Genomic DNA, 11,496 nt, shown 5'->3' on the forward strand with positions numbered 1-11,496 from the left:
GTTCTTACCCGAGCTCTCAAATTAAATTCTTAATACACCAAAGGATCGGCGGGAGAGGTCTTCCCAAAGTATCCCGAATATTAGGTTAAGGCTCGATGGAGAGTTCTCCTCAATGCACTCATATTTATAGGACAAAAATTCCCCCCTGAGAATATCACAATGTCACACCTTACCCCTCTATAAGGCATAATATGATCCCGTAGAATACCTAATGAACTATCGAACTTCACCTACCGATAACTCATTAAGTACCCTACAAGGGATTTTAAAATAATTTTCTTACTTTTTATAAGTGGTGAGCATTTTCTAATAGGTATTAAAACATTTAATTAAAGTTGAAAACTAGTTAACTACCTAAAAAAAAAAACACTTCCAATTATTTATCTCAACCACTTCTTCAAATTCACAATCGTCCCAAACAATTTCAACATCATTTATTAACTTCCAAAAATGCAAATCCACAATTTTAAATATTCAACATTCATCAAAATACTATTAATCAATTTCATTTACTTTAAAGCAAAATAGTTCCATTCATATTTCATTAGAGATAAAACAATTTATATATATCATTACAAAAATTGATATTAAGAGAAATTAACTCTAAAATCTATTACAAATTTTATACAAACTGCTTAAGACCAGTTTTACATGTCCATACCTTTACATACATTACATACATCAAAATAAACTTTTACAGTCAGGGTATAAGTTATACCCAATAGCTTCAAAGGAGGTAGCTCCTCAATCCTCACCAGCTCAATCCGCTGCTCCTCTAGTCTCTATATCTGCGACAGCAATAACAGCTATCGCTGAGTACTAGGACTCAGTGGTGCACAACATACTAAAATAATCTTTATACATAATTTAAATCACATTTATTCAAAAATTAGACTGAACATGAGAATTAAATACAAAACATGAATTATGAGATTTTAATCCAAACAATTTCATTTCAAAGTATCAAAACCAATTTCATAAAACCCATAATTATATCATGCCATTCGAAACAAATATAATCTCAATAGCTAGAGGCTAAGGAGAAGTCACATCACAAGGCTAGCTAGCTCAAATATATGGATAGTCATTCAATTTCTTCTTCTACTGGCACACATCTCAACACTTCAGCCAAAGAAGGAATCAAAATTTGAAACTGGTTACCCCCACTGGTTAAGCTAGTGAGATGTTTAAATATATGGTCATAACACTGTGGTTTCAAAATTTATCTTAACAATTTACTAAACATTGCCAATTCAAATATAAACAAACAAACTTTCAATAATTTAAAGCAAAAGTAAAATACATATTTCATTCACTATGTAAATGAATTTTAAAGCATGTTTATGTTATGCACAAACCTTAAGCGAGTTGCCTCTTGGCCTTGACTCGATTTCTCGGGTTCTTTCTCGGTGTTCCTTTCCACTGAAACACACAGTTTCACATTGTTTCAGTACCATAACTTAGCATAAATCCAAAAATAAATTCAAATTCACTTTTATCTAGTTTATGTATGCTAAACTTGACGTTCTTTAAACTTTGTGTTTCGGGGTTACTATTCACGACACTATTCAAGGCAATTTGTTGACTTTCTAAGGCTTAATAGGTATGGGAATTCCAACTTCACCCACATACCACATTTTGGTTACTAAATTTTTTGGTTTTGGTTGTTTACTCAAAATCTAAGTCTTTTAGGCAAATTTGCAAATTTTCAGTTTTGGTGTCTTATGTTGTATTGTTCCATTGGTCATTTTTCTGTTAGAATTTGGAGAAATTTTCTTCACAGAAAATGTTCCCTATTGTCTTAACTTTATTCTCCTTTTTGAATCACTCTATTTGGAGTTTTGTAGCTTAAGTTATAGCTATTTGAATCATGGCTGCCGGATTGAACTTAACCCAGATTTCTGGGCACCAAACTGGTTCTGACAGTTTTAGGTCACGAAATTTGGGTGACCAAATGACTTAGTTAAAGGCATAGTTTGGGTTTGTGTTCTTCATGAATGTTTTAGGTCTATATCTCAGCTTTCTACAGGTAAACGTTCAGGTCATTTAGATATGCCTAGCCCAAGTTATGGCCAAATGAATTTGGTCATTTTTGTACAGGTCAGATTGCCTAAGTCCGGATTTGGTCAATTTGTTCACTAGGTTTTAGTCACTTTTTGGGCATGATTCCTAAATGAAAAATGTTCCATTTTGTGTCTATTTTCATTCTCAATTGGTCTCATACCAATTGGACTTGTAAATTTTTAGTTTTTGTCCCTGAAAGGGAGGCAGCATGACCATTTTCAATCCAAATTTAAACTCACTTCCAACACTTCCAACACATCTCAATTGGTTACAAATGACCATTTTTCATCTCAAACAAGGTCAAACACACCATTTGACCCATTCTCACATTTTTGTCTTCCAAAACCCTAGGTGCCAAACCCTAATTTACACAATTGATTAATTCATGCCCAATTTACTACACTAACCACATATTCAACCTTAATCAATGTCAAATTCATGTCTAAATTAAGTTGAACATATCAAAACTTCAAGGTACCATGGCTGGCCGAAATTCGTGTTTAGTCCTCTAACAATTGTTTTCTTTTCCGTTTTCCATAATTTCCAAGTTTATTCAACCATAAGCATAATAATTAAACTAGCAATTTAAAGTTTAGATTACTAACTTTTATGCAGAATTTTTTTCACCTCTTCAACTTCTTCCTTTGTAACGATCGGGCTCCAACCACTAGAGGAATTGTCCGCTTTGGTCATAAGCCTTACGGTTTTGTCCCAAAGGTGGAATGGAGAACTTCCCAGGAGGTCACCCATCCTAGGATTTCTCTCAAGTGAGCACGCTTAACCCTGGAGTTCTTCCAACTCTCCAGGCCATTCCACCAAAAGGCGCCTCTAGTGATTATTTTCCCCATTTTATATATCATTACTTTTTGAACCCAAGACCATCTCCGTGCTTTGTCAATGTGGAATTTTCCTAAGGGACCTTTCTCTCCCCCTTTTGGGACTCAGCATCCTCACTGAGGTTTCCCCACTATCGCTCAAGAGGACATGCGAGCGGCTCTAATACCAATTGTAACGATCGGGCTCCAACCACTAAAGGAATTGTTCGCTTTGGCCATAAGCCTCACAGTTTTGTCCCATAGGTGGAATGGAGAACTTCCCAGGAGGTCACCCATCCTAGGATTTCTCTCAACCGAGCACGCTTAACCCTGGAGTTCTTCCAACTCTCCAGGCCATTCCACCAAAAGGCGCCTCTAGTGATTATTTCCCCCATTTTATATATCATTACTTTTTGAATCCAAGATCATCTCCGTGCTTTGCCGATGTGGGATTTGCCTAAGGGACCTTTCTCCCCCCCTTTTGGGACTCAGCATCCTTAGTGAGGTTTTCCCTACCATCGCTCAAGAGGACACGCGAGCGGCTTTGATACCAATTGTAATGATCGGGCTTCAACCACTAGAGGAATTGTCCGCTTTGGCCAAAAGCCTCATTGTTTTGTCCCATAGGTAGAATGGAGAACTTCCCAGGAGGTCACCCATCCTAGGATTTCTCTCAAGCGAGCACGCTTAACCCTGGAGTTCTTCCAACTCTCCTGGCCATTCCACCAAAAGGAGCCTATAGTGATTATTTTCCCCATTTTATATATCATTACTTTTTGAACCCAAGACCATCTCCGTGCTTTGCCAATGTGGGATTTGCCTAAGGGACCTTTTGGTATCAGAGCATCGGTTTACGCGTTTCTGGGTTTAGATAGAGTGCATACTATTGCATTGCATTTGTAAGTGTTTTTAATAGATTCAGAAGAACTGTTTTTCTAATTTACAGCCGGCACTCTGCCAGATTTTCTATAAAATTTGTGAAAAAATTTAGATTAATCAAAAATTGTAAATAAATAAGTAAAAAGTGTAAATTGAATTGAAATATGATTCGGTGCTCTGGCACACTGTGTGGCATATCTTACTCGGCTACACTGTAGACGGGTAAGGGGTGTCACATCCTTTCTTCTTTTCTTTGTTATCAATAGATGAATCAAGGTTCAAGGAAAATATTTACTCAAGAAACCTTAGGGAAATTATAGCTAGGTTAGGGTTTATGAAGCTTGAGTCAAGCTTCCATGGAGGTTTCAAGAAAGAAAATGAGAGAGTGACAAAGGGAGAGCTACGGCAATATGGATGAAGAAGATCCAAAAATGAATTTTTTTTTAATTTAATTCCTTTTTTTTATTGGTCACTTAAGTAGATAATTATCCCACTTTTCAAATTTTAAAATTAGATTTATTATGTCATGCATTATGTCATGCATGATGATGTCATCACTTTTCACTTTTTATTTTTCTTTTATTTTTCTATTTATTTTTTTATTAGTTCTTTAATTTACTTCCAGACTCCAAAATTTTCTTTTCTCCAATTTTATTTGACAGTTAGGTCAGAAGTCAGTTCTCGGGGTCAATTGACCAAATTGCCCCTTACTAGTTTGACCAGGTTTGCAAATAATTCAATATTTCTTCTGGCTCCTGGACCTAATTGTTTGACTGGCTTAAAAATTATTTTTTGTGATTTTCTCTTTTCTACTGTGTTCATAATAGTCCTAAGGACCGCGGCATCACATTTTACTGTTCGAAATTTGGGTTTAAATTGACTTCGCAATCCTTCCCGAGAAGGTCACCTATCGCTGTGACTCTCGGCTCATTTAACTTCTTATGTTTTGTTTTTCTTATTTATGCTTAACTAATTAGCAATTACTAATTATTTGTGTTCAAGGCTTATCTAGTTGTTTTAAGTGTGGTTCTAATCACCTTAATTATCCGGATCGACTCCGGTCACCGAAACAGTGAAATATACCAGGCTATACAAATAGGGGTGTTACAATTCTCCCCCCCTCAAAATAAATTTCTTCTCAAAATTTTACCTAGTATCAATCTCTAAACAACTGTGGGTGCTGTCTCCTCATGTCCTCCTCTTGTTCCCAAGTAGCCTCCTGGCCCGAATGATGGTTCCACAGTACTTTCACTAACGGGATCTGCTTATTCCGTAGCTGCTTCGCCTCATAAGCTAGAATCTCTATGGGTTCTTCCTCATATGTGAGGTCTGGATTCACTTCAATTTCTTCTACTGGTAGTACATGAGATGGGTCTGATCGATACCTCCTCAACATAGACACATGAAAGACATTATTTATCTTCTCTAACTCTGGAGGTAGTGCCAACCAATATGCCAAAGGACCTAATCTTTCTAGAACCTCATATGGCCCAATGAAACGAGGACTCAGTTTCCCCTTTCTGCCGAATCTCATGATTTTCTTCCAAGGAGAAACCTTGAGGAATACTTTCTCACCCACTGCATACTCAATATCTCTTCTCTTTAAATCAATGTAGGACTTCTGATAGTCTGATGTAGTCTTAAGTCGATCTCTGATCACCCTGATCTTTTCCTCGTTTTGCTGAACAATTTCAGACCCAATCATCTTCCTTTCACCCATGTCATACCAACACAATGGGGTTCCACATTTTCTGCCATACAAGGCTTCATATGGAGGCATCCCAATGCTTGATTAGTAGCTGTTGTTGTAAGCAAACTCAATCAAAGGCAAGTGTATATCCCAACTGCCCTCAAATTCAATCACACAAGCCCGTAACATGTCCTCCAAGATCTGAATTACCCTCTCAAATTGGCTATCTGTCTATGGGTGGAATGCAGTACTGAAGTTCAATCTAGTTCTTAGGGCTCTCTGAAGACTACCCCAGAATCTAGAAGTGAACTTAGGATCTCTATCAGATACGATGGATACTGGCACTCCATGTAGTCTTACTATCTCATCAATGTATAACTTGGCCAATATTTCTAGACTATAGTCCATCCGAACAGGCAGAAAATAAGCAGACTTGGTCAGTCTGTCAACAATGACCCAAGCTGCATGATGACTCTTCTGTGTCCTCAGAAGTCCCATCACAAAATCTATAGTTATTCTCTCCCATTTTCCATTCTAGCACTGGTAGTGGATGTAACAACCCAGTAGGTACTTGATGCTCTACCTTCACTCGCTGACAAGTTTTGCCACATCTCTTTTCATATCCATCCACTAGTAATGCTCCTTTAGCCCTCTATACATTTTTGTGCCACCAGGGTGCATAGCAAAAGGAGACTCATGTACTTCCTTTAAAATGATCTTCCTTAAATCAGCATCATTGGGATTACACATTCTGCCCTAGTGTAGCAGTAGACCATCATTTTTTAATGAGAATTCTGGTTTCTTGCCCTGTCTGACTTCTTCCAACAGCCTCTAATACTTCTGATCATTCTGAGCAGCCATTCTGATCTGATCAATCAACACTAGCTGCACATGCCATGCAACTGATGTCCGCCCTTCATCATTAATCTCTAAGCTGGCATTTAATGATCTCAACTCATATACCATAGACAAAGGAGTAACCTGTAGACTTGCCATAGTCTTGCAACTTAAGGCGTCAGCCACAACATTAGCTTTCCCTAGCTGATAGTCTATTAGACAATCATAGTCTTTTATCAACTCTAACCATCTCCTCTATCTCAAATTCAACTCCTTCTGATTGCCTAAATACTTTAAACTCTTATAATCTATGTAGATGTAGCACTTTTCCCTATACAAATAGTGTCTCCAAATCTTAAGAGCAAACACAATAGCTGCAAGCTCCAAGTCATGTGTCGGATAATTCCTCTCATGCGGTTTTAGCTGGCGTGATGCATAGGTAATGACATTTCGATCTTGCATCAATACACAGCCTAACCCATTGTGAGAAGCATCACTATAAACTGTATATTCTTGACCCAGGATAGGTAAAGTCAGGACTGGAGCCTCAGTCAAACACCTCTTTAACTCATCAAAACTCTATTGGCATTTATTCGTCCACTGAAATTTCACATCTTTTCAAAGTAGTTTAGTCAATGGAGATGCCAACATGGAGAACCCTTTCAGAAATCGACAGTAGTATCCAGCTAAACCCAGAAAACTGCGAATCTTCATGATATTTCTGGGTGGACTCCAATTAAGGACAGCTTCTATCTTACTTGGATCTACCTTGATGCCCTCTACTGATACTACATGCCCTAAGAAAGATATTTCTTTCAGCCAAAATTCACACTTTGACAATTTGGCGTACCTCAAAGTCTACAGTACAATCCGCAGATGTCTATCATGCTCTTCTGCACTCCTCGAATAGACCAATATATCATTTATGAATACCGCAACAAATTGGTCGAGCTATGGTCTGAAGATAGTGTTAATCAGATCCATAAAAGCAGCCGGAGCATTAGTTAACCCGAATGCCATGACCAAGAACTCATAATGGCCATAGCGGGTTCTGAAGGTAGTTTTAAGAATACTTTGCTCTTGTACTTTCACCTAATAATAACCTGATCTCAGGTCAATTTTGGAGAACACGGCTGCACCCCTTAACTGATCAAACAAGTCATCAATGCGGGGCAATGGATATCTATTCTTTATTGTCACCTTATTTAAGCATGACCGGAGAGTGCCATCTTTCTTCTTTACAAACAACATGGCGCTCCCCAAGGTGACATACTAGGGTGGATAAAGCCCTTATCAAGCAACTCTTGCAACTGCACTTTCAACTCTTTCAATTCTGCAGGTGCCATTCTATATGGTGTTATGGAGATTGGGTCCACACCAGGCATAACATCAATCTCAAACTGCACCTTTCTTTCTGGAGGTAATCTTGGCAATTCATCAGAAAATACATCCAGAAAGTCACATACCATAGGGATGTCCCTCAGTGCTGGACTCCCCACTTGGGTGTCTATCACATGTGCTAAGTATGCTTCACACCCCTTTTTGATCATCCTTCTGGCTAGTGTAGCCGAAATGATGTTTGATGCCTCTCTCCATGTATTACCACATCACCGTATAGAGGGAGATCACAAGTGACTGTCTCCAGTCTACAGTCAATCATGGCGTGATGCCTGGCTAACCAATCCATGCCCATGATAATATCATAACCTCTGAAGGGCATTTCAATCAAATTCGATAGAAAAATGTGTCCTTGGATCACCAAAGGACAATCTCTATAGATTCTATTGACCTGGACCTGTTGTCCTAACGGACTAGTTACTAGCACTTCAAAACCCATTTAGACACATGGAACAACAAGTGAACTGACTATGCTAGCACTAACATATGAGTGGGTTGAACCTGGATCAAACAACACAAATGGATCTTGCTCAGAGATAGAGAATGTACCGGCTACCACATCGGAAGTCTTAGCCTCTTCTCGTTGTCTCATCGTGTAAACTCTAGCTGAAGCACTCCCTTGTGCTGACTGACCAATAGTACCCTGACTGCCTGAAGTAGTGCCTTTACCTCTGCCTCTTCCTCTGCTAACTGATTGTGAACCTCTAAGAGCAGGATTCTGAATAGATCCTTCTGCAGTCATAAGAGCTGGATCGAATCTAGGAGCACTAGTGTAGTCTTTAGCTAAATGGCCCTTGCCTCTACAGTTAAAACAGGCACCTATTGCCCAATAGCATTTTCCCCTATGAATCTTGCCACAAGTCTCATAGGGGCGGGCATGTTGTGAACCCTTGCTTGACTGCTGACCAGACCTAGGGGGTCTCTGTCTACAGAATCTGCCCCTTCTAAACCTTCCACCTCGACCTCTGCTAGGTCCACTAAATTTCTTCCTCTTCCCAGAAGTACCACTAGGACTTGGCTCTACTGACTTTTCACCTTTATCTTTCTCTGTTTTCTCAGTCTTCTCTGATTTTTCTTTTACAAATGTTGCTTCTATGTAACACCCTCCCGATAGCAACTCTGTACATTCTACTGTTCCGGTGACCGGTGTCGGTCCGGACAGCTAGAACGTCCGGAAAAATATTTAAACTAAAGTGAGGAACCATAATTAACTCAAATATTAATAAGAAAAATTTAGTAAAAATTTTATAAATAAAATACAACCAAGTTAAACGAGCCGGTGCCCTAGCGATGGGTAACAAGAGGGAAGTTGCGGTTCTCGCAACGAGGAGCACTAGACCTGAGGGAAAAATTATAAAATAATTTTTGGGACTCCAGAGAAGGGTTATTGAGGTTCCCATGGCATTAAAATGGCAAGAAAATACCTAGAAAAATTTTTCAATCGGTACAGACAACTTTGACCCGTTAAGCCAAACGGAGGGCATTTTGGTCATTTCGCCTTCAGAGGTGATTTTTGGCCGACTTGTCCAGTTGAGTAAATAATTAATATGACATAAAATATGAATAAACATTACTAGAAATTAAATTGAAAATGAGAAGTGGAGAAAAGAAAGGAAAATGGGAAAAAGACTTATTTATGACATCATTGTGATGTCATTTAAAATTTTCCACCAATCACACTTAAGCAACTAATTGACTAACAAATAAAAGAGACTAAAAGAAGACCAAAATTACAAAAATTGCAGCAGTCATCTCCCTCCCCAAAAGCCAGCCGAAACATGCCCTAGACCCCTCCATTGATTTTTTTTTCAATCAAGCTTAATTTCTCCCTTTGTTACACCACTAAACCCTAACCCCTTTCATTAAACCTTGACCATATCACTTGGGGAAGCTTTTGGCAGCCAAGAAGAAGAAGTAAAGTGAAGTTTTGAGCTTGGGAAAAATCTCCCTACAAGAGGTTAGTGCATATATGTAGTTAAAACTCATTAATTCCATGATTGAGGCTTGTAATGGATGAGAAATTGTGAAATAAATGAAACAAATTCATGTGTATGTCCACCATAGAATTCGGCAGCCCTAATAGAGGAATGGTTTTGATTGTTTTAATGGACTTAAAGTGAGCTAGAAATGGTGTTTAAGGTATGAATATGCATGGATGTTGAACTAGTGTGCTAATTGAGGTTTATGGGTAAATTGAGTTGGACATTAGGGTTTTGAAAAGTGAAACTTTGACTTGGCTTATGAAACTATTAAAGAACACTTTAATGGTCAATTAGTGACCATTTGAGGTATGTTGACCATAAATTGGACTGAAAAATGGCTTGGCAAAGAGAATGACTATGCTGCCTAAAGACAGCAGAATGGGGACTGAGAATCCAGTCCAGTTACACAGCCATAACTTTGGCTGTGTTGGTCCAATTGGTGTTTGGCCAATTGGACATGAAACTAGGCTTATAATGGCACATTTTTTCTGAAGAAACCATGCCCAAAAGACCAAAACAAGAGGACCAAAACTTGGCCCCAATCCGGATACCCTGCAACTGATTCTGCAGAATGACCAAATGAACAGTAACTGTTCATTTGGCCATAACTCACTGTAGATATGGTCAATTGACCTGAAATTTTACAAAAACAAGTTAAGACATAGAAAAACAACTTTCATGAAGAAACCTACCCCAAATTATGGCCAGAACCAATTCAAAAATGCAATCACAGTCACTGTTCATGTTACTGTAGATATGGTCAATTATGCAGATTGGCAATCCGGCCAGCTGTGGTTTTTGAGCTATATCTAGAGTTACAAAACTCCAAATGGAGTGATTCAAAAAAGGAAATTCAACTAGACAAAATAAGGAACAACTTTCATGTTTGTCATTTCTTCAAATTCCCACTGTAACAGTGCTTAATGGAATAGTAAACTTAAGCTTCAAAAACTGAAATTTTCTGCCCTCTTGGTTTTAAGTTAGAAATGGTAATGGTGACCAATTCCAACAAGTTTTAAAAGCAAAATATGGTATGTTGGGAGTGCCAAAACCAATGTACCTAATTTCTACCTAAAAGTCAACATTTTAGTTGACCATAGAGGTGAATAGTAACACCGAAACTTGAAATCCAAAGATTGAAGAATTTTAAAGTATCGAATGCCCTAGTATACCTAACATGATTGGTTTGGATAGTTTGGCATGCCAATAGGTTTCAGTTAGCGGTACTGCACATGGCAATATGCCATTCTGTGATTTTATGGCTTTTAGCCATTCTGACCTTGTATTGAGCTTTGGCCTTGTGCCTGATGTTATCACAGCTTGTTTGCTGTTCTGTTGCACACCGGGAGATGCATATGTGACCGATGGTGTGATGGCCTGAGGTACTAGATACCCAGTGCCAGTTTACCCGTTATCCAGTCCAGTCGTCTAGTGTAGGTTACTTGGGCAACCAAATAAATAAAAGGGGACAAAGATAATGAAATAATGGATATACCAATAATAAACAAAGGAATCATACACATTCTATACATACTTATTTTCTTGCAATTTTCTTTTATTATATTATTGCACCACTAAGCATTATTGCTTAGAGCGTTGCTTTTGCCACGCGTAGGTACTGGAGATACAGATCGTGAGCCCAGTAGACCACAGACTGGGTGAGTCCATCCTGCAGCTCTGCACAGTGTCCGTGTCACCTCAACTTCTGCAGTGCATTGGTAGGACACTAGGTGTCATTTTGACATTTTGTAACTTAATTTTGATTTTCTTATATGTAATTAAACTTGTGTAATGTATATTGATGTTCATGTAAATTATGAAAATTGTATTT

The sequence above is a fragment of the Hevea brasiliensis genome, chromosome 4 (genome assembly GCF_030052815.1).
Source record: "Hevea brasiliensis isolate MT/VB/25A 57/8 chromosome 4, ASM3005281v1, whole genome shotgun sequence".
NCBI lineage: Eukaryota > Viridiplantae > Streptophyta > Magnoliopsida > Malpighiales > Euphorbiaceae > Hevea > Hevea brasiliensis.